This window comes from Diceros bicornis, chromosome 4, assembly GCF_020826845.1.
Source record: "Diceros bicornis minor isolate mBicDic1 chromosome 4, mDicBic1.mat.cur, whole genome shotgun sequence".
NCBI lineage: Eukaryota > Metazoa > Chordata > Mammalia > Perissodactyla > Rhinocerotidae > Diceros > Diceros bicornis.
In genome coordinates this window covers 28,787,224-28,813,791 of record NC_080743.1, presented here as the reverse complement: position 1 = coordinate 28,813,791, position 26,568 = coordinate 28,787,224, and the positions used below count along the sequence as shown (strand labels likewise).

The 26,568-nt window shown below is 33.6% G+C and overlaps 1 protein-coding gene across 9 annotated transcripts in view; it reads left to right on the top strand.

The window, feature by feature from the left end:
- The window catches only part of EVI5 (ecotropic viral integration site 5), a 233,937-nt gene that overhangs the window by 153,594 nt on the left and 53,775 nt on the right, over positions 1–26,568 (top strand). The window lies entirely within an intron of this gene.

The following is a 26,568-nucleotide window of genomic DNA, read 5'->3' as shown; positions in this document are numbered from 1 at the left end:
CACAGCAGCTGTACCATTTTACGTTCCCACTGGCAGTGCACAAGGGTTCCAGTTTCTCCCATCCTCAGTAACACTTGTTAATTTTCTATTTTCATTTTTTACAATAGCCATCCTAGTGGGTATGAAATGGCAACTCATTGTGGTTTTGATTTGCATTTCTCTAATGATTAGTGATGTTGAGCATCTTTTTATGTGCTTATTTGCCATTTATATATCTTTAGAGAAATGTCTATTCAAGTTCTTTGCCCATTTTTTGATCAGATTGTTGTTGAGTTATAGAAGTTCCTTATATATTCTCAAGGTCAATCTCTTATCAGATATATGGCTTGCGTATATTTTCTCCCATTCCATTGGTTGCCTTTTTGTTCTGTTGCTGTTGTCCTTTGATGCACAAAAGTTTTTATTTTTGTTGAAGTCCACCTTACCAATTTTTTCCTTCTGTTGCCTGTGCTCAAAGTCCATTTTTGAATGACAATTTATCATATTTCTATATTGTGAAAGCCATTTCAAATGAAATTTCAAAGCTTTAAAAATAAATGTGCTTTGTTACTTCTTATGTCCTACTTCTTATTGTATAATATAAAGTAGTAGATTTCTAATATGGGCAAAGTATTATGTTTAAAATCTTTTTTTTTTTTTTTGTGAGGAAGATCAGCCCTGAGCTAACATCCATGCTAATCCTCCTCTTTTTGCTGAGGAAGACCAGCTCTGAGCTAACATCTATTGCCAATCCTCCTCCTCTTTTTTTCCCCAAAGCCCCAGTAGATAGTTGTATGTCATAGTTGCACATCCTTCTAGTTGCTGTATGTGGGATGCGGCCTCAGCATGGCCAGAGAAGCGGCATGTCGGTGCATGCCCGGGATCTGACCCCGGGCCACCAGTAACGGAGCACACGCACTTAACCGCTAAGCCATGGAGCTGGCCCTAAAATCTTATTTCTTTCAAAGTTTTTGATTATATTCTATTCCAAACCGTAATACAGTTTTTGCTACAACATCTAGACTTTTCTTCCCACCTGAAATATCTTTTTGTCCTTAAACTTCAATTCAAAATTCAGTTAATTTCTAAAACTTACGTATTATAGCCTCATCTTTTGATCTGGGTCAAAAGTAATGACAACACATTATGATTTGTATAAGTTTATAAAAAAAATCCTTCATGTTCTATTGATAATATTCTCCGTAAAATAGCACATATTCAGAAAAGCTTCAGACATGAACTGACAGCAAAATATATTTATAATCAACTATTTAACTCATGGTATCATATGCAGTTCTAGATTTAGCCTGTACTTTTGTAACATCAAGAAAATTATAAAATTTTGCCACATTTCTGTATGTCTTAGTCACAAAATAGCAAGATTTAAATCACTCTTTTTGTTGATTCTGAAATACTTATTAAAATGAAGAACTTGGTATGTTGTATGTTTTGTTTAAAATGAAATATACGTTATGTCATTTTTGAAAAATAGAAAAGAACATGCATGAAATTTTTACTGTCAATAGGAATATGTTAGCATCAAATGGCTCTTAAGTGGTCACTGGAATCCTAATTGCCAAATTCATTGGTATTTTGTCAGTATTTATCCTGCTTGAGCTTATATCGTTTGTCATTGTTGACCACTTCATCCTCTTTGCATTTTCCCCTCCTTTGGCTTGCCTAACATCACTCACTTTTGACTCTCTTCTTTTTTGTTTAACTGTTGTTTTCAGTCTTCTTTATCAGTTCTTCGTGTTTGTATTCCTCTGAGAATTTTTGGCTTTTTAAAAACTGTACTCAAATGAAAAGTCTCACTTACATGGCTTCAGGAGCCATCTTTACAACAATGAATCCTGATTTATCTCCAGCCCTAGCATGTTTCCCCTAACCAATAATTTTTAAACCTTTTAAAAAAATTATTAACGTGATATACAGAGAAGTTCATAAACAGAGCTACATTATAAGATGTATAAAAACAATACTCATATAGCCACTGTAGAGAATATTGCCTGGACCCCAGAAGTCTGCCCAATCACACTAGCCAATCTGCTTGCTTATCTTGAACTTTATGGTAATAACTCCTTTGCTTTTCCTTATAGTTGTGTCATCTGTGTATGTGTCTCTGATCCATACAGTTTAGTTTTCCCTGTTTATGAATGTTGTGTAGAGTCATAGTAAATATTTTTATTTTTGTCTCTACTTTCTTTGTTCAATGTGATTTTAGTAAGAGTCATCATTTTTATTTTTGTACATGTTCCATTTTATGACTATATCACAATGCATTTATTCATTCTAATATTGGTGGTCATTTGGGAATTTCCAGATTGGGACTATTTTGAACAATCCTGTGATTATGAGCAATCTTGTCCACCATACTGATCACATGTGCACAAGTTTCTCTAGCATGTATACCAAAGTGTGGAATGGCTGGGTCATAGAGCATGCAAATGTTCAACTGTATTTTCCAAAGTGCTAGTACCAGTTTAAACTCCCAACAGCAGCATATGAAAATTCTTGTTGTTCCACATCCTCCCCAACACTTGGTGTCAGGTGTTTTAATTTGTGCCAGTCTGGTAGGTATGCAGTGATATTTCATTGTGGTTTTAATTTCCATTACCTAATTACTAATAAGGTTGGCCATTTGGATTTCCTCTTTTGTAAGGTGCTTGTTAAAGTCTTTTTTGTATATTTTTCTATTGGGTTGTCTATCTTTTTCTAATGGGTATGTGCTTCTTTATGTATCGGTGTTATGTTTTGCAAATATCTACTCCCACTGTGTGACTTGTCTTTGTTTGTTTGTTTTTTAATCTTGTGTTTTTGATGAAGAAACCAATAGTTTTAATGGACAGCAGACAGCTTCACCTGGAAGTTGTACAGGTACTTCAGATTCAACATGTTTAAAATCAGATGTGTTCGTGTTCCATCCAAAATGTTTTTCTTCTTTTGTCTCAAGTCTTGATCAGTGGTATCATCTATTATCGAATTTTTCAACCTAGTAGGAATTTCACTTTTGCTTTTCTTACCCTCTATCATATATACCAAGTCTGTATATACAGAGTGTGCAAATTTTCTGCTTTACTAGATAATACAATATTATTTTACAAAGTGCTTGTGCTAGTTAACATCCCTACCAACATTTTACCTGCTTATCTACTTTTGTAGATTTGCCTTCAGATAATTCTTAATTCATACAGATTACAGTGTCTTATTCAACTCTTCAGTTACTTCAAAAGATAAAAGTCCTGAGTAAATCTAAAACTAAATCAAAGGTCATTTTAATCATTTCAGAAACGTTTTGTATCTTTCATAGCCTTTCTATTGCTCCTGCCACTCCCTTAATTCACTGTTGTAACTTCTATTCAGTTTCCTTTTCTCCAGTCTCGGCTCTTCTACAGAGCAAACATAAAAACTTGACTGCCGTTTACCTACCAAATCACATCAAAACTCCTCAGCATAAAATGATTATCTTTTCATTGTTGCTCAAACCTGCCTTTCTGGCTTCGTCTCTCACCATTACATCCCCATCCTCCCTCCCCATCCCCTACACACACTCTCTTTTCAGTATTTTCACATTTTTTCAAAATTCAGTACCATTCTACATGCTACTATATTTTCATAAATTACTGTATTTTTCTATACCCTGCTTTTGGGTTATTTCTGCTTACTGAGTTCTCCTTGGCTAGCTTGCAATTAATACTTTTAGTAAATATGTTTTCAGTAAAAGTCTTAATGATTTAACTTGCACGCATTTATTTATTTGTTACATGCAGATTAAGATCCGTAAATAGATCTTTTGTTAAAACTTGAAGTTCCTTTTTCAATTATAAGAATAATACATTTTAAGTTATTCTTAGTCATGGAAATATCTTAGAGCATTTTCAAGTTCCACTAGGGGGAGAACTCAACTTAGTCAAATATTTTTATACTTCAAATCTCTTCAGACCAACTCTTCCAACTGCTGTTACTCTCTTGTGAGTAAAATGTTTTCCCGTAAAGCACATTCTCTCAAACTCTTCTTTTAATAAATTATATTATTATGTAATCTGTTATTTGATATAATTAAAGCCTGCTTTTTTTAATGTAGTTATGAAAATTTTATTTTTGTAAATGTCATATTTAGATGAAGAAATACATTAAGTGAAAAAATACTCATTTTTATAAACTGTAGTATTCTGTAGTAGATATACTTCTGAGGCTGAAGTTTATTAAATTTGTTTTCAAAGATTCTTTAGTCAACTTGAAACTCTCAGTTCTGATTTAAAGTTTATAATCTCCCTCTATCTTAATATTCTCAGATAAATACATCTATAAAATGCTTAATATTCTTTATAATAATGCATTTTCCCCCATCTCAGGAGGAGCTGTTTAATATTAGTATCTCACAATGACTTTAACCTTCTTTAAGTGTTGCAGCTTTCAAATTTTAGCCATTTTCCTGGAACCGTTTTTAAAAGTTATCACCTAGGTTTCCTCCTCAAACAGAATGACACTTATTGATGGATTTTAGTCACCGTTCTACGATAATGCTTGTTTAGAGCAGATCATATACCTATAAAATTAAGGGATTGAACTTGAAGGTTCCACTAAATAAAAAACAAATGCGATACCGTATAGTATATCATTTTAATGTTTTTGACAATTCAGAGTTACCATTATGAATTTTAAATACTATATTATCCTCTCACTTCATTCAGGTCTCTATTTTCTTAGATAAAGCTCTTTTTGGCCAAATTTTTATCTAAAAAGAATATTCCTATTCTAATCGCTATATTCTTATGCTGCTTTATATTTCTGGAAAATCACTAATTCTTGCCAAAAATTATACATCTTTTTTGTTGTTCACATTCCCCACCAAAATGGAAGCTCCATAAGAGAGAAATTTTTGCCTGTCTTATTAAGTTGCTGTATTCCTCAGTGCTTGGTATATAATGCCTGGTATATAACCATCACTCAAATATTTGTATTTGAAGAAATTAAATTAATACAGTAATTCACTCATCTGCTGTTGTTTCTACAATAAGTGACTTTGAGTATTCAAAAATAACTCAATAGTTTGAGTATTCAAAATTTTAAAATTCAGAGATCATCAGTGTATTCACACATGCAACAACTTGCATACATTCTTATATCGTTAGGTCACCACTGGTTAGGAAGGATAAAAATGAATTCAGATTCAGCCTAAATGTGTTTGTGATTACACAGAGGGAGTGACTGAGCCTCGGTCCCTTCTTTGAAATGTCATTGGATAGAATTTAAACCTCTGAAAATTCATATACGTTTATTGTTGGTGTTAATGGGCTTTAATTACATGCGAGATAATGCCAGTTTTTATTTTAAAGAAGAAATTTTTTTTCTTGCTATCTGCACAATTAGAACAGACCAAAGACATTTTCATAACTACATTAAAAAAGCAAGCTTTGCAAGCTAATTTTCTGGTTGAATGTCTCAGACTAATGGAATTTCTTTAAGTAGTCTGCAAAAATAAATATGATATACCCTGATCAGAATAAAAAGCATCAAGAAATTTAATTATTAATAGGAACAAGAGGATTTTAGAATCCTAAATGCGTCTGTAGTCAAAACTTTTTGTCTTCTTGTTTTCTTATAATTGCTAGTGATTTTGTAGTGGTTAACAGTATAGATTTTGAAGTCAAACCACTTATTAACTGTCTTATCTTTGACAAATTATTTAACTGATTTTTTTATTTACTCATTCAAAACTAAGGATCCTAAAGTTATCTGCATTAGAGTTGTTGGGATTAAATGAGAAAGCATGTGTAAAGTGTTCTTTCTTCCCTAACTAGTCTCCAGAAAAACAGCTCATAGATGACCTTATATAAAAAATCACACTCAACATTGTAGGGGCTTTCAAAAATTACAACCCAACTGGAAAGTGCAGAAAGTTTTTGAATTCCTTTCAAGACACATTTTAGCCACCCAAAATAATGAATTTATCCCTTTCCAGGAATTATATATAGCTTCAAATTAAGAATTGCTTTGACTTTTTTGTTTTTACTAAAATGTGTGTTCGAGTGCGCTTATTTCTGCTGACTGTAAGTCCTATTTAACTTACTCTTTATTTTTTATGTATTTTCCATGTTTGGGAATATAGACCTTATTAGCTGTAACTTTAATTTTTCCAGGATACTAATAATAAAAGTATTAATAGCTAACATCATTAAATACTTAAGACATGCCATGCAGTATTATTAGCCACTTAAGGGTATTCACTTATTTAATCTTCACAGCTGTATGACAATAGGTATTGTTAATATCCCCCATTTTCTAGTTGAGGGAATTGAGACGTAGAGAAGATTTTAAAATGAGATTTTGTTGTTTGATTGAGAACCCACTCTGTAATTTAAATTCTCTCCAGGATTAAATGAAATTTTTTTTCTTTAGTATTAGAAATACTGTTATGGTAGTTTTGTGTGTTTTCTTAATAGCAGATCAGTTGCCTCCTATAACTCTGCTTATTATATAGTTAAAGCTGCTGCTAGTTCCTTGTTCATCACTTAAAATTTTTCAGTAGCTCCCCATGGCTTTCAGGACAAGGTTCAAATTCTAGTTGTCCTCGCAAGACCCTTCCTGCTGTGATTCTTGTCTCCCTTTCTAGCTTCATTTCATACTTTGTCCAGCATATACCTGTACTTGAGCCACAATAAACTAGTTAAGAATCCTTCAAATCTGTCATCCTTGTTCACTCGGTGTTTTCCCTCTGTGTTTCTCTGCTCTTCTCCTTTGATCTTGCTTATTGTTTCAAATGTCAGCTTAAGTTTGACCTGCTGTGATCAGCCTTCCCTGATGATGCCAACCTAGCCAATTTTGTTGTCTCTGCCCTTCTAACCTACTCTCTTATAGATCTCTCTTGTAACATCTTACACTACTGTAGTCCCCTCATATCTGCAGTCAATCATGGTCTGAAAATATTAAATGGAAAATTCCGGAAGTAAACAATTCATAAGCTTTAAATTGCACGCTATTCTGAGTAGTGTGATGAAATCTCACACCATCCTGCTCTTCCTTCCCAAGACATAAATCATCCCTTTGTTGGATTCCCAACCATCCTTATCATCTGCTCCTGCCATCCAACCATCAACATCGGCATGGCCCGATGATCCTCCTTCTGACCTATTACTAGAAGGTCAGTAGTAGCCTAATGCTAGGTCACAATGCCTATGTCACTCACCTGACTTCATTTCATCACTTAGGCATTGTAGCATCTCACATCATCACAAGAAGAAGGGTGAGTACAATACAAGATACTTTGAGAGAGAGACCACATTTACATAACTTTTATTACAGTATATTGTCATAATTGTTCTATTTTATTATTTATTGTTGTTAAACTCTTACTGTGCCTAATTTATAAATTAAACTTTATCATAGGTATGTATATATAGGAAAAAACGTAGTACATATAGGGTTTAGTATTATCTACAGTTTCAGGCATCCACTGGGGGCCTTGGAACGTATCCCCCATGGATAAGGGGAGACTGCTGTATTTTAGTTGTTCTCATTTAAAAGTCTAGATGTGAAGAACAGATTAAATTATGAATTTAAATGGGGTATTGGTTTCAATTCACCAAGTATTTATGGAGTAACTACTATGTGCCAGTCACTATTGTAAACACTTTAGAAGAGTTAGTGAACAAAACACACAAAAATCCGTTTCTTATCGAGCTTAATGGTAGAGGGATAAGTCAGATGAACAAAATGAATGAATCGTATAGTGTGTAATTTAGAAGATGATGAATACAATGGAGGAAAAAACATGGGAGGGTTGGGGTGTTGAGGGTGGGGTACTATTGCTGTCTTAAATAATGTGGTCAGGAAACGCTCATTAGAAGGGGATATTTAAACAAAGATTTGAAGCAGGTGAGGCATGCAGATTTGGGGGAAGAATTCTCTGCTGAGGGACTGAGGGAATAGTAAGGGCAAAGGGCCTGAGATCAGGAGTATGTCTGAGTCGAGTCCCTGGGTGGAATAAGAGGGGAAGTAGAGCAAGTCCAAGAGGTATATAGGGCAGATTATGTAGGGCACAAGAACTTTGGCCTTTCTTTGAATAAGATGGAAAGTCATTGGAGGGTTTTGAGCCTAGAAGTGATCAGTTGGATGACATTTAACCTATTAAAAATATTTAATTGAACTTGATTCAGAAAAAATGCTAGTAAGAATTCAGAGTATTTAAATGAGAGGAAATGATGGTTAAAAATTGTTTCCTCCTTCTCTTAGTAGAATTTTCCACCTTTATTCTATAGATCCAAATGTTATTTGTTACTTGAGGACTTTATTTTTACATTAATACTAAATAGAACTCTCTCCACTTTCCAGGTGGTGGAACAAAACACAGAAAAGTTAATTTTTGCTCAGTTAGTTAAGGGAAATAGATGGGAATTGACCCCAAGCCTTTTGATATTTAACCTGGAATTGAGTTTGTATTTTGATTATTATAAAAATAAGTATATTAATTTGTCATAACCATATGAAAAGCTTCTGTGGGCTGAATACATCTATAAAATTAATGCTGCTTTGTTATAAATAATGGAAAGTTTTAATTTAAAACAGTGAGTTCTACTTAAATCCAACTTTTTGTTCTTTTCCTGGTACCCAGTAACATTTACCCACTTTGGTTAGTTTGCCCAGCAGATAACCTCTAGGGATGCCTCACATGGGCAATACCCCAACCACTCTTGGCTTAAAAAACACCCACTCAAAATTCTGTTCTGACATAAAGTGAGGGAGTTAGGTTTAAATCAGTGTGCCCAGATCAGTATGCAGTTTTGACAGAAATGGAGAGGAAGTGATAAAATCTTTACCATTGAACTTTAAAATATTTTATATTTTAATAATGTTAAATTACAATGACATTACTAAATGATGGAGTTTATCATAAAGCTTTGTGATCAGTTTGTGCTTTCCAATTTCCTGAGCTAATTTGTTAATGGTTTCACAACAGATGGTAGTTTATATGCCAACTCTTAGCTAACAAACTTTTTTTTGGAAGATTTTTTTTTCCACTTGAAGTACAATGGTTTCCGTTTTGAGCAACTTACTTAAATATTAAAATATGTCTCATTTTTCTTCAATGATTTTCTCAAAATTTTAAGCATTTTTAAATTATAAAAATAGCTATTCTGTAATCTTATCTAGTTTTAACACTAATTGTCAACAAAGAAAGTTAGGTATATAGAATATTTTACTCAGCTTGCTATCTACTCATTAGGTATTATGAAATTCAGTTTAAATATTTTTTTACTAAAGTGCTCAGAGATGATTCTTTGGTATCCAACTTTAGTATGGAGTTAAATATAAAGAGATTAAGTATTTAGAGGTTTTTAAGATATTGCTATATCTAGAAATGAAGGATATCATTCAGAACCCAAGACCAGCTTATAGTCATGTCTGAAGAATTAGTGAAGGAAGGTTAGACTCTTAAGTGCCATAATATCAGTGATTGTCTTGTTGTTATTAAAATTAGTTTATGTAAACCTTGCACACAGATCTTGGTTTCTAATACCATTCTCCAATAACAGAAACCAAAGCTCTTCAGAGAAATAGCTGATTCCAGGACTAGAACAGGAAATACACAAGATGAGCCTGGAGCATCTTGTAATGCCAGAAAGTAAGGAAGTGCTCAAAAACGAAACAAAACAAAACAAAACCTTACATTAATAGGAGTATGTTAAAGGGACAGAGGAGCCAACAGAAAGAGCTCCTAATGGCCAAAGGTGGAACAATTGAGGAAAAAATATTTAAAGTAGCAGTGGATTATAACTCCAAGTATAAAATAAATATCCATGAGTCCATACTGATATAAATAATGAATAAATTAATAAATGGGAGAGAAGAGATAAATCTCTATACAGAAGAATTCCAAGTAATTTTTGTAGATACTCTGCCTTCAAGGAGAGGAATCATAAATCCCTATAGCTCAAGTGTGGGCTGTGCACAGTGACTTCGTTCCAAAGGATATGGTATGGAAAGGGCAGAGAAAAAAAGAGTAACTTTACAGTGGAGAAACCTGACGAAGACTACCTCACCCAGATGATCAAGGTCCACATCAGCAGTTATAAATCACATTGATAGTAGGTATCCTTGATACGATATGATGAAAATGGTACTTTACCACTGTGGTCTCACAATAACCCATAACCCCAGTCTTACCATGAGAAAAATATCAGACAAGTTTTGGTAGTGGGGCATCCTACAAAATACCTGACCAGTACTCCTCAGAGCTATCAAGGTAATCGAAAACAAGCAAACTCGGAGAAACTATCACAGCCAAGAGGAATCTAAGGAGACATGACAACTAAATGTAATATGGTATCCTGCACAGGTCCTAGAAGAGAAAAAGGACATTAGGTTTAAAAAAAATTAAGGAAATATGAATAAACTATAGACTTTAGTTAGTAATAATGGATCAATATTGGTTCATTAATTGTAACAAATTCACCATACTAATGGAAGATGTTAATGATAGGGGAAACTGAGTACAGGCTGTATATGGGAACTCTCTATCTTATCAATTTTTCTGTAAATCTAAAACTGTTCTAAAAAAAGTCTATTAAAAAATAGTTTATGTAATATCATGGTTTTTAGGAACCCCTGGAATTATATAGAATTTTAAGTATTGGTCACAAAATTGATCTGTTTCTAATTAAACTATGATTTCTAAGAAATGTTTTCTAGCTTTTGAACCTTGTGCAAATGCTGATTTTTCATGTATGCATTTAGCTGGTCCTAGAAGAAAAATCACTTCAAAAATGTCTGTGTTTATATATTTCTTCTGAAATGGAATCAAATGAGTCTTAGCATTAAGAAAAAAATTTGATTTTTCTCCCTTCCGTACTTTTCAACTTACCTTATTATTTTCTTAAATGTATTTATATATACTTTTATTTTTTCTAGTTACTAAAACAAAGAATATTCAAACCTTTTTGTCCATGACTTTAAATTACAGGAAACTGTTGTAGAAACTTACCAATAGTGTGTGATATGAGTATGATTTGTTTTTAAATGTTTCAAATGAGTCACCTTGAAGTCACGGAGAGGCTACCATTTACCACATTTACTATTCTGATTAATTTTTCTTAGGGCGAGGTACGAATCAGTAATAACTTACTAAAGCTTAGTGGTTGCTATTGATGTTTCAGTAAGGTTATGTTGATTAATCACGGTGATTACTTATCAACTGTCACGGATTTACTCAAATCATTGGGTTTTCTTCTACTATAGTAATTTCATATGCAGTCATAATTTGCTTAATACATTTTGCTTTAATACATAGGTTGAAAATATCTAATTAGGACTTAAAATTTGTGCCCCTGCGACAAGTTAATATGGTTGCTTCTGTGACCGTTGAACATAGTTTCATAATATAGTCTTGAAAAAAAGTATTATTTAACCTTTAAAACAGTCAAGATATTGCCTTTTTATAGTCTCTAAAATAGTTTAACTTCTGCAAAGGGGAGAGAGCTTGGATATATCTTTACATAGCATAATCTCTCTATTTGTTACGTTTTTCATCTGTGGGTGTAATTTAAAATATTTTTTAAATATAAGCTTTACACTTGCATTTTAGACTAAGCAACCTGCATTGTGTCATGACCCTTCTAATACCACAAACCTTCTGTAATACTACTCCCAGTGAAAAACCCACATCCTATGTATAACCTTAGATTTATTTTGAAATCTCTATGAAGAGAGCATAGAGAGATTACTAATTGTTTCTGTTATTTCCTTTAAGGGTGTGATGTCTATTTGTAAACCATGTTTTAAGTTTTAATTTGTCAGGCTTAAAATGTTAAAGTATATTAAGCACTGATTTCCTGTTCTAAAGTTATTATATAAAAACTTAATAACTAATTATAAGTTTCAGTTGAGAATTGGGTGCTATGTTAGACATCTGTAGAGCATTTAAGAAGGGAGAAAGCAATAGTACTTCCAGGAACCAATACCACTGGCCAGGAGAATACTACTAAACAGTTGCAAATTTACACAATAAGCCACCTTTTTTTTTCTGTTTTATTCCTGTTCTTATTTTTATTATTTCCTTCCTTCTATTTTAGATTTATTTTGTGTTCTTTATGTAATTCTTAAGATGGATGCAAAAATCCAACATTGTTTTTATTATTTAAAAACATTGGTAACTACTCATCAATAGGAGAATGGTTAAACCAAGGTAAATCCATACTTGGAGTAGTTTATATCTTTAAGAAAGAATAAAGAAAGATCTGAAAGACATATTAAATGAGAAAAACAAATTATAGACAGAATGCACATCATAATTCGACTTGTGTGTGTTAAAAAGTATGTGTATGTATTATGTGTATACACAAATATGTATATATATGTGTGTTTAAATACATTGGAGTGTCTGCTGTGATACCTATCAAAACTGTTGACGGTATTCCCCCTGGGAGAGTAAAGGGCTTAGTGCAAAAGAGTAAGGGTCAGGAGTTCACTTTTTACACTATATGAATTTATATAATTACCATTGTAGTTTTTAAAAGTGTACATACATTTAAATAATTTTTAAGGTAATCATTGCTAGAATGGAAATAAGAATTAGAACTTCCAAATAATTATAGGAAAATAGCCACAAAGAAAACTTTGTCAACCTAGCAAAAGTGCCACACTCCTTCTCTGGCCTAAAAGTCCCTGAGTTGTCTGGCTCCTGCCTACTTCTCTGACTGCATCATAAACCACACTCCCCTTCACATATTATGCTGTAGCAACACCAACCTTATTTCTGTTTCTTGAACCAAACTGATTCATTCCTACATTAAGGCTTTTGCTCTTGCTCTTCCCTATATTTGGAATACTGTGCTTCCTCATCATCCCATGGCTGGTTCCTTCTCATTGTTTATATCTCAACTTAAAAGTCACTGACTCATAGAGACTTCCCCTGGCCACCTTTGTAAAGTTGGCCCCTCGCACTGTTACTCTCTGTTTCATCATCATGTTTTATATTATTTATGGCTCTTATCAATGTCTGAAATTATCCTCACTTTAAAAATTATCTCACACCCACATATAATATATTAGAATCTTGTCTTATTTACTGTGTTTATGGCTTGTGCCTGGCATATAACAGGTGCTCAAAAAATAATTGCTGAATGAATTTTGGGGAACAGAAGATAGCCATGTGTAAGAGAGTTTGATATTCTGTGCCATAAAAGCAGGTAGCAGGTTCTAAGTACTTTATATGTAAAGATTCATTTATTTAAATAAATGCTGCCCCAGAGGTAGATTAAAACTGATCCCATAATTTCATACCCCAACCATCTAACAAAGTAGTAAATAATAGTGTTTTTTTTTTTTTTTAAGGCAAATACTTTTCCATTAAAAGCAGCCTGAAAGGAAAAGGAGCATAACTTAATACAGTAAACTTTAAATGTGACAGCTAAGGTAAGAAATAGACTATTATAAAGCACAGAGGCCCAGCAGGGCTTGGCTTCTAACCTCAGCTGTCTCCACTCTCCTATCTCACTCACCAAGCTGTATAGGTAAGTGAGCAAAATCCCTGGAGGATTCTTTCATATCCCAAATGTGGAGAAAAGGAAAATGAGTATGTAATTTTCTGACTGAGGTGTTGTAGAAACTTCTGGAAGGAACAACCCAGTGAAAGAGATAGAAAGTAAACATCTGAATCTTAACTAAAGTGAAGGCCCTGGGACAACACACTGAATTTGGGAAATGATCTGAATCCTGAAACCCAGGTTTTGACATATATCCCCCCAATTAGGTAATACAAGATATTTAACAAAATCTCAGAAGAATAAGTAGAGCCCTTGTTTGGCCAGGTTCTTCTTTTCCCTGTGCTATCCCTCAAGCTATAGAAAAGTGAGAAAAAACTTGAGCTTGGAGGGCAAAGAAAATAGATTTTAAATATGGTGAAAAGAGAGTTAATAAGTAACCCGTATAGTTAAAGCATTTGGAATGTCTGGACAGTCACCTAGCCATGAGCACGATGAGAAGAAATGGCACAGCAACTTGGTTTGTGTTATTATAACAGAGAAAGAGAACTACCATTCAAAAAGATCCCAACCAAGAAGAAGGGTAATGCAAGGATAAGAGAGGAATTACAATTGCTTTGCACTATAAAACAACTAAACATGAGTTCAATAAAATTAAGAAATCAAAAGATAAGATGATAAAAAAATACAGTGAAGTAAGAAGGAAGATTTTACCGCTAAGGAAACAAATGGAAGCCCAATACATCATTGCAGAAACCAAAAAATAATAGTCTATTCAGTAGACAATGGTGTGAAGTGGAATATTGGCGTGGAAGAAAATCTTGAAATAATCACAATGAATGCAGAGATTAAGAATGTAGAACAGGTATTAGCTAATAGGTGTGAATGACAGATAATCTAACGCTAAGGATAATTGGTGTCCCACAACAAATGGAAAGAAGTTGTATTCAGATATAAACAAGAAGAGGTCCCTGAGATTAAGGAAAATTCAAAAATGCATATTAAAAGAAAACCCTATGTTCTAGGAAAATTTGACACAGCATGCTCCATAAACACTTAAAGCAAATTACCTACAAAATCGTATGGGAAGATTAAGACTTGTCTTTCAGATTTCTCACAGCATATTCAATGCCAGAAACCAAGAGAGCAATGACTGTGCTGCACTGTCTAATACATAGCCACTGGCCACATGTAATTTAAGTCTAAATTGATTTAGATTAAAGAAAATTAAAATCAATACTAGCTACCATATTGAACAATGCAGATAGAGACATTTCCATCATCACAGAAAGTTCTCTTAGGGCTAGTCTATAAAATTCTGAATTTGGGTGACCCAAAAATATTATAGCCAAACAAGATGTCACTTAAAATATTGAAGAAACAGCTTGGCATTTTCCAGTGTGAAAAGACTGCTGGATACTGTCTCATGATCCTTTCTTGAAAAAACTACTGGATAGTGAAATCCAGCTTAAAACAAGTCAAAATAAAAAATAAGAAACATGGGCACTATTTGAAAAGATGAATGGTGAATGTTGAATCAATTTAAATACAAAACTATTACTAAATGAATATAGGAATAATGGTTACAGATTAGAATGTTTTTCTTGCAAACTTTGGCAATGTAAAAATAACATTGCTAACAAAAATCTGGAAGTGGAGGGAGGGGGAGATGAAAGCAAGTATAAATGCACTCATATCCCATCTTTTACAGCAGGATAGTTAATCGATACCACATAAATTTAAAGCATCTAATAAAAAAATGAACTTCAACATCTTAATGTTTCTCATAATTGCTTTTCTTAGAGTATTTTTTTAAGGAAATTATCTCTCTTGTATAGAAGAAACACTTTGCATTCACTGTACTTTTTTTTCTATCAATTTTAGCTAAAATTTAATGTTTAATTTTCATCTTTGTGTTTCTTTTGCTTAAATTAAGGTAAACATGTATAATTTTACAGAAACAATTATTTTTCTTTAAAAAAAAACTGGCTGCACGTATTCCGAGATGTTAATATTGATCAATTCTGGGAAGTATGAATAGAAATGATTGTTATGCTCTTTGCTTTATTTTTTTTAATTAAAATTTTTTCCCTATTTTTTCCCCCTCAAGCATTTAAATTCCTCTGTAAGAAAGGTGAACTCCAAATCATGAGCTAAAGGTGATGAATGTTTGATGGAGGAATGTATGCAGGGGAAAAATGACTCATAATAACTGTGTTATTCACAGCCAAGCCAAACCTTCTCATTGAAATTGTTGCGAGAGGAAATTAACTTTATAGAATGAGTTATGGATCTGAAATGTATAAAATGTTATTGATATTATCCTTGTATAGGTTGTCTTTGATTTATTTTTGGTTTTTTTTTTGTACCTTGATCTCCCTTGACTTCATATGGGAAGGGATTACTGAATATATAAGTAATTATAATTTGGTTCTTCACACTGGCCTTCCTCTATACTTAGATGAAAACAGCTGGCTCCTATCAAATTCTAATACTCAGTCTAATAAGTTGATAAAAATACTTGTTGGCAAAATCATGGGTCCTTTAAACAGGCGACAGAAGAACATGTTTTATCAGTGAGATGAATATATAGGAGCCATCTGGTCATCTGATGCTAAGGAAGGTACATGCGAATCTTTGACAGCTAAGGATATACTCCCCAACTTTGGCTTACTATCACTCTTTACAGAGGGTCCAGAAAAAGATACATGAATAACATAAAATAAGGAACATCATTTTTAGAAAAACAATTCTAGCACATATCCTGCTGTGATTTGTCTCACAAATATGGGACTAGGAGTGAAACCAGATTTCTACCCCTAGCTTTTTCCTAGGTAGCCATGTGATCCTTGTAAGTTAATTAGCCACTGAGTCTGTTTAATCCTCTAGTGCTGTTAGAGCCAGACTGTGCTTAGGTCAAGCCACCTATGAGGACAATACACAGGTAAAGGGACCATACCAAAAAAGAAGACTTATTATTAGTCTGTCAGTCTGGAGAAAGTCTTGCTAAGAGAAAGAAGCAGTGATAAGAATCCAGAGTATGGAAATAATAGGTCTAGACCATAATAATCATCAAGCTGGGAGAAGAGGATCTTGAGAAATCATAGTGATGCGTAGTAGAATGACAAAAAGATGAAATGATGTTTGCATAGATCTAGGAACGCTTTTTGGAAATAATTCTTCAAAAGACTTGGTATCCCAAGACAGCACTCCCCAGAGGGCTTCTCAGGTCTTAATGCAGCCTAGGGTGATGGTGTTTATCATGTAAACAGGATATATCACCATATATCCTTTCTTCATAGGGGAAAAGGTGAGACAAAAACTGCTTTACACTGCACGAGAGCGCCTATTTTGAGTTTTAACTTTGTGGTATTGAAAACAAAAACAAAACAGAAAACAAAGCCAAGAAACAAAAATGGAGATGAGTCTTTCACCGAGATGATAACCCCCATGACCTGGAATTTGAGGATATTAAAACATGACAATTCCAGCTATCCAGAAGATGAATCACATTTTCTTCAGCTATAGAGTTTTCCAGCTGTGAGCACTGTCTCAGTGATCAAGATGAAGCTTAATGAGTGACTATTTGATGCTTTCCTTTTAGGACAAGTCCTTTCTTTCTTAGAGATTTCTTTGTGACTAACCCTCTCCTTTTCCCAGAATTTAAAGTCATCTACCTACTTTATAGAACATTTTTGCAAAGAGACAAATGACCGGCTGAAAGGCTTTTGTGTGTATTTAAAGTGATGTCAAATACGGAGAGAGTTCTTTGGACCTAAAAGGACTGAAAAGTTAAACCTATAGGTTAGTCTCTTAATAAGAGGCAAAAAAAAATCATAACTGCTGATATTTATGATGTTCATCTTTTACCAAATATGTGTCAATAATAAAATAAATATTTACCAGTGTAATATATAAAGTACTGCCTTCAAGTACATTCCTATAAATTTCCTGAGTCTTTGGCTTCAGATATTTAAGTTTCTGTGCCCATGTCTCTTACTGCCTTGACCCAACCAACCATTAAATATACATTATATTCGTTTTACTCTGCTGCCTATTTCGTTTGAAAAAATGAATGAAAATAGTACTTGGAGTTTTGTTGGAATGGGAAATTTTTCTATTTTAGCTTGGATAATACACAATCTATAGACTTGGACTCTTCAAAAATATTAACAGTATCATGAAAAACAAGGCAGGGGGACTATTGTAGATTAAAAGAGGCTAAAGAGATATAATAACCAAATGTAACCATGAACCTTAGTTCAATTCTGGACAGTAATATTTTGGGCTCTTTTAGGGAAATTTGAATAGGAACTACATGTTCAATAATACTGTGGAATTAAACTATTAATTTAGGTGTTATAATGGCATTTGGTTATGTGGGACAGTTCCTTATTCTTAGGAGATGCATGCTGAAATATATAGTAGTGAAATGTCTTATCTGCAATTTACGTTCAAATGGTTCAGAAGATATACATATATATAGCAAGAACAAAAGCAAATATGGCAAAATAGTAATTTATAAATATCACTGAAGGATTTATGGGTATCATTGTACTATTATTTCAGCTCTTCTGTAAATTTGAAAATTTTGGAAACTAAAAAGCTAGAGAAAAATTTTGCAAGATGTAAATAATGGACTAGATGCTTTTATATTTGGTGCTTTCTACTACCTCATCTATGCATCTAGTACATTAACTAGGCATTAACTGGTTAAATTCTTTAAAAAAAAAAAAAACTTCTAAGCAAATTATCTGGTCATATGAAGTATTAAAAAGCCTATGGCTTGAAACATAGCTTTTAAAATCTGCTATCTTCCTCTCTAAGGAAGTGTCCTTCCTGTGGCAAGATAGGGTAAGTTATAACCAGCATTAAAAACACAGATAAAGAAACAAATAAACAAGAATGGACTCTTAGGCATGCCTATTACAAATTCTCTTAAAAAAATGAGGCTGACTAAATTCATGAGTTTAAACAAAACTGGGCCCCTGCCTCTTCTTCTCTCACCTCCGCAGTATTTTTTAATATTATACACTACCAAACCCCACTTTTCTCCCAAACACTTGTTCAAAGCAATTTAACATTGTATTCATCTCAGTTTTGCTGCAGTATATCATGCAAAACATGCTGCTTAGAGCTATAGAGAAAACGTTTCACATTTTCTCTTTAATCTTCTAGCTTAATGCTCAGTCACATTTAACTGTTCAACTTTGTAAATAGTATGGAGTACAGTAGATGTAGGTGAAGATATCTCTGATTAAAATGTCCTCTTTCTACTGTGACCATCTACCTCCTGCACAAATACATAATTTTTTTTTTTTCCTGCTGACTACAGCATTTACTGATTTTTCAATCAACTGTAACAGAATATGTGACACATCCTGGACACAGTCCATCTCTACCTCTTCTTTTCTCTGGTTATAGCTCCCAGTGGTTGCAGGGAAAAAACAGGTGTGTGTGTATGCCTGAGGTCATTAATAAACAGTCCAGGTAGTCGAAGCCCAGGATCACTGCTCTTAGTAAAATATTCCTCTACACACATTTATGTGTTATATCAAAGAACATAGCTTTTTGACTCTTTTTGTTACCTAATAAAAAGTTTAGAGAATTGGACTCCATATTTTCCTTATTTCTTGCCATACCCCCCCTAGATGTTGATGCTCTTAAGTTTTTAAAGAATTACTTTGTCCCCAAATCTTTAGCTTTTCTTAATTCTTTAGAAGAGTTATCTTAGTTTTCAGTCATAGGGGTCATATATGTGGAATTTTCTCAGATCCTAAACATTTTATTTAGTTCCTCATCATATGTTACTAAATTTTAAAATAATATTTTCTGTTTGAGAGCTTGGTTAACCAAGAAAGGGATTTGAGTTCAAAGTTGAGCCAACTTCTGTAGACAGGGAACTGACCAGCTGAAACTAACATAGAAATAATGTGAAGTGAAACAGATAGCAGAATTGAAAGAAATTAATTAAGAACACTTGACAGTTTTCCTCTGTTTTTGTTTTTAAATATATTCGCTCTGGAAATGTAGAGACTATTTGTAAATAAATTTATGAGTCTTGGTCATTTACCACATTTACCATTGTGGTGGTAGTTGAAAGAAATATTGATCTCTCTTTTATATGTAAAATTATACTAAATAAATTCTATTATGAGTGTAAAGTTATAAAATATTATTTGAGATCCTTAAGAAATAGGATGAAAAGTATTTTATAATTGACGTGTAAATAGAATTTTGAATTTGTGTTAAAAAAAAATAGTTAATTTTCAAAGGTGGTTCAAACCAGTGCATTTCAAGTATTGGCGTACACACTGGCTATATCAGAATAACTGCTTCTGTAGCTTTCAAAGTATACTGATTTTCAAGCCCCATTCCCACATATTTAGAATTCAGTACTTCAGAAATGGATTCTCTTAATGTATATGTTGACAGAACTCCCAAAGTGATTTTTCTCGGTAATCATGTTTGGGAATCACTGTTTTAAGCATTTCCTAGATTATGTTGTTTATATTATTGTATTAAAATTTACTTAGCCATATTTTTAAAAATACTTATTAGGTAGGATGTTTTTGCAGATGACAGAAAACCCAATCCTGGATTTGTTTATAGCTTAAATAATAAAGATTTATTGGCTCATGTACCTGAAAAGTCCAGAGGTAGGATGTGCTTCAGGAAAAGTTTGAGTTGGGCTCTAACTTGTTGCATTTAGCCATGACTCTGAAGGCTCTGCCCTCCATGTCATTTTTATTATGAGGAGGTTTTCCTCATTGTGTTAAAAATGGCTAACAAGTTGAGCTTTATACCCACATATCATAATATCTAGAATAAGAAGCTGTATCCCATAATTTCCAGCAAAAATTTTGAGCTCACACTATTTGAGCAACCCCTGAACCAATCACTGTGCAAAATAGATATGATTATCCTGTTTGGTTTAAACCCTACCAATCAGGCCCTACCTATGGGGTTAAGGATGGGGATAATTCCAGTCCTATGACCGCTACATAATGAGGGAGAGAGAGAGAATGGATCTTGAGGTAACAACCATAGAATCTACTACAAAGTATTATATAGATTAACTGTAACAGCGTGCTCTAAAATTATATTATGTTTCATTGAAGTACTTATTATGATTTAATCATATTACTTTTCAGTTTCTTAAGTTTCAAGTAACATGTGAAGAAAGCATTATCCATTCCTAGAGCAAAAGGTAGATTTTAAATGAAGAATTGCTGAGTAACCTTTGGGAGATATATATCTTTTCACATATGTAAATGAACTACAATGTGGACCAAGTGCTTACTTTTGAGCAGACTGGAGGGGGAGAGGGAATGAATTGGTTTTTTATTGATGACTTCTTCCTCCCAGTATTTTATTATAAAAATTGCAAGCTTATAGAAATTGAAAGAATTGTACAGTGAACACCATAAACCCACTACTTCTATTCTAAAATTAATATTTTGATATATTTGTTTTATTTGTTGCTCTATCAGATACTCACCTGTCCACCATTCTAAGAGTTTTATTTTTTGATGCATTTCAGCGTAAGTTAAAGTGAAGTTGTTATACTTTACCCCTAATCACTTAAACATGCATGTCATTAACTGGAGTTATTGGTGACCTTTTAATTAAGCGGCTCATATACGAAGCTCTGTGGCTTAAGGCCTTAATAGGAATTAGATTATTATAGACATCATAATGGTAATTGCTAAAATAATTATTCAAAGATAGATCCAACAGTGAAATATGCATTTAAATCTTTTTGTAAATGTTACTTTATGCTCTCTTAATGTAAAGTTTCTTTTATTGTGTGACAAAAAGGTATGTATTTAAGGTCTGTTCAGTGAAATTACAGAATACAAAATTGTTGATGTGTTGGATCTCTTTTACTTTGTTTATTACTTACCTAATTAGTTTTGCTTAGGAAACCAGTTAACTGGCAATCTGTAGTTGTTATCAGCTAGACCAAAAGAAAACCTCAAGAAAATGCAGGTTCCTGGTAAATTTATTAGTGTAGCTGACGTTTTCCCACCTGCTTATCAGAAAGAACCATGTGGACATTGCTTGAAAATAGAAAGCTGTAAAAATACTTGCAAAAAAATCTTAAACATTAGACAATTGAACGAACTGTCTCATAAATGAAATTAAATTGATATCCACTTCTTAGAATATGATAGTTAATTGGGTTTTTTTGGTATTGTAAATATATAGTTATTCAGTTACTTTTAAAGAGAATCCCAAAAGGCTTTGAATCGACATATTTAGATAAGAGCCCATTTGTAGAACATAAAAATCACAGACTTTTAGATGAAAGGTCATTTATACTTTTTAATTTATTAAATAGCATTTAGGATATCTCTCACTTTTTACTTCTGTTTTTGAAATATCAGCTATATTCCCTTAAAGCAGACTGTTGAATCAGAATACTCCATGCAGAGCTCTCCAGCTGGTGTCTCTGTCACACTGGTGTGCTACTAATGTGTGACAAGTGTGCTGGGATGGTGATTGTCCCATCCTGGGATAACTGCTGGAGCCTGGAGCTGCTGAATCACCCTTCCTCTTTCCTCAGTTTAGCCAGTGTGCCTTACGAGTTGTTATTGGGGGTGTATGTGTGTCCACAGAGACAGTGGTTTAATGACATCATAGTCTAACTTTTTGTATGTAAAAATTTTGCAGAAGAAACCTAATATTAAGCTTTATAAAGTTACATTTAAATCTTAAAAAATATATATACAATAAGTTTTTCTCTTTGAAATTCTGCCTTTTTTCTACAATAAATAGAAAATCAAGGAACGTCTAGGTTTTTTAGTCATAAATCTTAAGAGGCCTTCTTTGAAGACTCCTTAACTTGTTTTTTTTAAGTTAAAAACATTTCAATTTTTTGTTGTAAAATGTCCTAACTGCCCTGTTTTTCATTAAATACTGCCTTTCTTCCAAAGAAATCAAGGTGCTATAACAAAGTTTTTAGCTAAACCTCGCTAAGACTCGCCTTTGGAGGAAATAGATTTTTGGAGTCACTTGGTCGCTTTTTGTAAAACAGATTTAATGATTCCTCTTGCCAGACTTTTTTTCATGCTAGTTTTCCTATAGGAAAGAATTGGTATTAATTATTGTTACTGATCATTCTACAGCCTTTTAAACCTAAAGTATTTCTGCATTCTTGAGCATCTGTCTTACAGCATTAGAGCTGACCTTGGGCTTTGTCGTTTTATTTGCCCTGAAATTTTTATTTTATCCCACATGGTGTTATTGCTGTGGGATGTCCAGAATTCTCAAGAACTTTGCCTTACTGGGGACCAGATTTAAAAGTACCTTTCTCCAAGTCCGATTCTAACCAACAAACATCTAGCCTTTCTATCTCATCCAGAAAGATTTCTTCCTAGTAGTGGATTGCACTTTCCATTTAATCAACCTAAAATTAGATACTAAAATTAGACTAAAAAGCCATCAAAAAGGACAGTTGAACACATATATAAAATGAGTAATTCTCATTAAATTAACCCCCATTTGGAAGGATATCTACTTAGTTGCTGCTGTCATTTCTCATGTCACATGTGGGATTTGGAAAATACATTCTATGAGAATAATGCTTCATTTATTTTACATCAATGAATATTCTCCCTCCATATGTTTTTTTCTCTTTTATACCCTCTCCTTCTCTTCTTTCTCACTTCACTTACTCACTACTTATTCCTTCTGCTGGACATCATCTTTTCCCACTTGGGAGTATATGGGACTGAGATGGAGCAAGTCTAGAGCCAAGGAAAATCTTAGGATAAGATAGTCATGAGACAGGCTGAATTTGAGTGGTGGGTTCATTAGTCTTTATTACATTACTCTTTTCTTCTTGTTCTGTGCCTTTGAAATATTTCAGTTAAAAATGGAGTGATTAAAAATAAGATGCAGGCATCTTACCACATGTAAGTGGTATTGGACAACTGTAAATTGATAATGTGGGTCACTGGCTTAGAGCCATAAATGCAAATGGCTATAGCATTTTATCTTTAATTCTTTTTATATTACAATTCCTATTTAAATCAGCAGGGGCTAAAATAAATATTCAAGTAAAGACATAAGGGTTTTGTAACAAATCTAAGAAAGCTAATTTGCTTGATACTTTGCATAAATATCCATATATTTTTGTCTGCTTCACTGTTTCTCATGTTCAGAATGCTGTAATTTAGAGTGAAAATGTATCAACTGTTTCTGTGACTCTTAGGCAACCAGTTCACTAAATCGTTTATTTAATTTCCTTATCTAGGAAGTAGGAATAATAATATCTGTTACACAGGGTTGTTGTGATGATTACATGTAAAGGGCTTAGAACAATTCTTAGCACATTGTAAGCCCAGTCTTTCTCCACCAGAGCTCCACAAGAGAATTAAGTCCTACAGAAAATAATTTTAGTAACTGTTTTCTCAATTCTTCTAAGGATAGTACATAGTAGCATTTTAGATACATAAGAGTGAAGTTAAAATCATTACATACAACGATGCTTTAGGCATTAGGGCTTAATTCCTTTGTAATACCTCAACTGAGAAGGTCTGATAAATGTCAAGATATGTTAGCTGTTATTTTAGTTGCAAGTGACAGAAACCTATATTCAAACTGGTTTAAATAATAAAGTGACTTTATTGATTCGTAGAAATGAAAAAAACAGAGAAGGCTTCAGAGATGGTATGATTAGGACTCTGACTTGGTATGTCTGCTGTTTTGTTGGTTCTGCCCATCTTTGGCTGTCGAATGGATAATTCTAACTAAATTTTCAAAAAATACATATTTTTTCTTAAATATGGGCTTATGGCTAAAAATCATAAGGTGTCTTATATATGTTTAAGAAGCCTAGCACATTTGGAATATAGTAATTGTTAGATAGTTTTGCTTAAGTGATTATGTGTGATATTCATGTGTTTAAATATATCAGAAGTTTTAAAGCCTTTTGAAACTATAGCTGTTCTTTTACATCTGTGCAAATATTAGTTACTTCAAACTGCTTCAGCAGGCCACCTTTTAATAAAAGGTTTCTAAGGCTTGTTGCCAAAAGAAAAAACAAACACACAAAAGGGGGAGGGGGCTTATAGGAATAGCTTGATGAGTGGACTTGAAGAACTGACTAAGGGTACATAAGAATGCAATCAAGGTGGCAAGGATGTTACTGCACAAAGGGAGTTCTCTGCCTGATGCACATAAAAAACCAATTAGTACAGCATAAGCTTTTGAGGAAAGAAAAAGCTCTATTTCGAGGTCTCCCCAGTCCAGGGCTTGGGGCAGAATTTATGAGAGAAAAGAGCAGGGCGGTCTGAAATGTAGAAATAGGTGTTTGAAGGTAAGGAGAAGTGAGGTAATTGATGATCTGTGCAAGCATAGTCAAGCTTCATGGCTCTTCTTAGGACACATGTTCCCAAAATGGTGGTGTTAGCATGATCTGAGGGGGGAGTTTTTGGCCCCCTGATGTCGAAAGGGTTGCCTATTGGGCATTTGCACAGGCCAAGTTGATGGGTTGGTGGTCTCAACTGGCCTGAACTGGACAAGGGGTCATCTCTCAGTTCCTGAAAAACAGCTTTTAATTACTCTGTTGATAATATGGGGTCAGTTGAACTGGTCCTAGTGGGCCCATTGTTCCAAGGACAGTTGATGCAGAAGAGCAGTCCTGTTGGAATGGTGCCCTGACTCTACAAAAGAGCTATGAACCCTGTTGCTGGAGCAGTTCTCGTTAGTTGTTCTTTCTGCCAAGGATGTTAGGGGAGAATGTATAAAAGGAATATAGAGGGTAGACTTGGCTGCAGTCAAAGGACCAAACCAAATGATATCCAAGGTCCTTTCTTATTGTGAAGGGAAAGATAGCAATAGGGATCTCCATGTTGGAAAATGCTGTTCACTGCAACCCATCACTTTCAAGGTAATTGGACAGGACCTAAGGCATGTTTTAAAACCTTCCTTTAAAAAAACCTATAAATCTTCATTGAAATCATAACAAGCATCTTTTCAGACCATAATGCTATGAAACTGGAAATCAACCACAAAAAAAACTGGGAAAGTGACCAAAATGTGGAGATTAAACAACATGCTACTGAACAACCAATGGATCATTGATGAAATTAAAGGAGAAATCAAAAACTATCTGCAAACAAACAAAAGTGAAAATATGCCATACCAAATCATATGGGATGCAGCAAAAGCAGTCCTGAGAGGGGAACTCATAGCGATACAAGCCCACCTTAACAAACAAGAAAAAGCCCAAATAAGCAACCTTAAATTACACCTAACAGAACTAGAAAAAGAAGAACAAACAAAGTCCAAAGTCAGCAGAAGGAGAGAAATAATAAAAATCAGAGCAGAAATAAATGAAATTGAGACCAAAAAAACAGTAGAAAGGATTAATGAAACAAAGAGTTAGTTCTTTGAGAAGATAAACAAAACTGACAAACCCTTAGCCGACTTACTAAGAAAAAAAGAGACTCAAGTAAATAAAATAGAAATGAAAGAGGAGAAATTACAACAGATACCATGGAAATACAAAGGATTATAAGAGAAAACTATGAGAATTATATGCCAACAAATTGGACAATCTAGAAGAAATGGATAAATTCTTAGACTCATACAACCTCCCAAAACTGAACCAAGAAGAAATGGAGAATCTGAATAGACCAATCACAAGTAAAGAGATTGAAATAGTAATCAAAAACCTCCCAAAAAATAAAAGTCCAGGACCAAATGGCTTCTCTGGTGAATTTTACCAAACATTCAAAGAAGATTTAATACCCATCCTTCTCAAACTATTCCAAAAAATAGAGGAAGATGGAACACTTCCTAAATCATTCTATGAGGCCAACATCACCCTGATACCAAAGCCAGACAAAGACAATACAAAGAAGGAAAATTACAGGCCAATATCGCTGATGAACATAGATGCAGAAATCCTCAACAAAATATTGGCAAACCGAATACAGCAATACAATAAAAAGATCATACACCATGATCAAGTGGGATTTATACCAGGGATGCAGGGATAGTTCAACATCTGCAAATCAATCAACGTGATACACCACATCAACAAAACAAAGAATAAAAACCACATGGTCATCTCAATAGACACAGAGAAAGCATT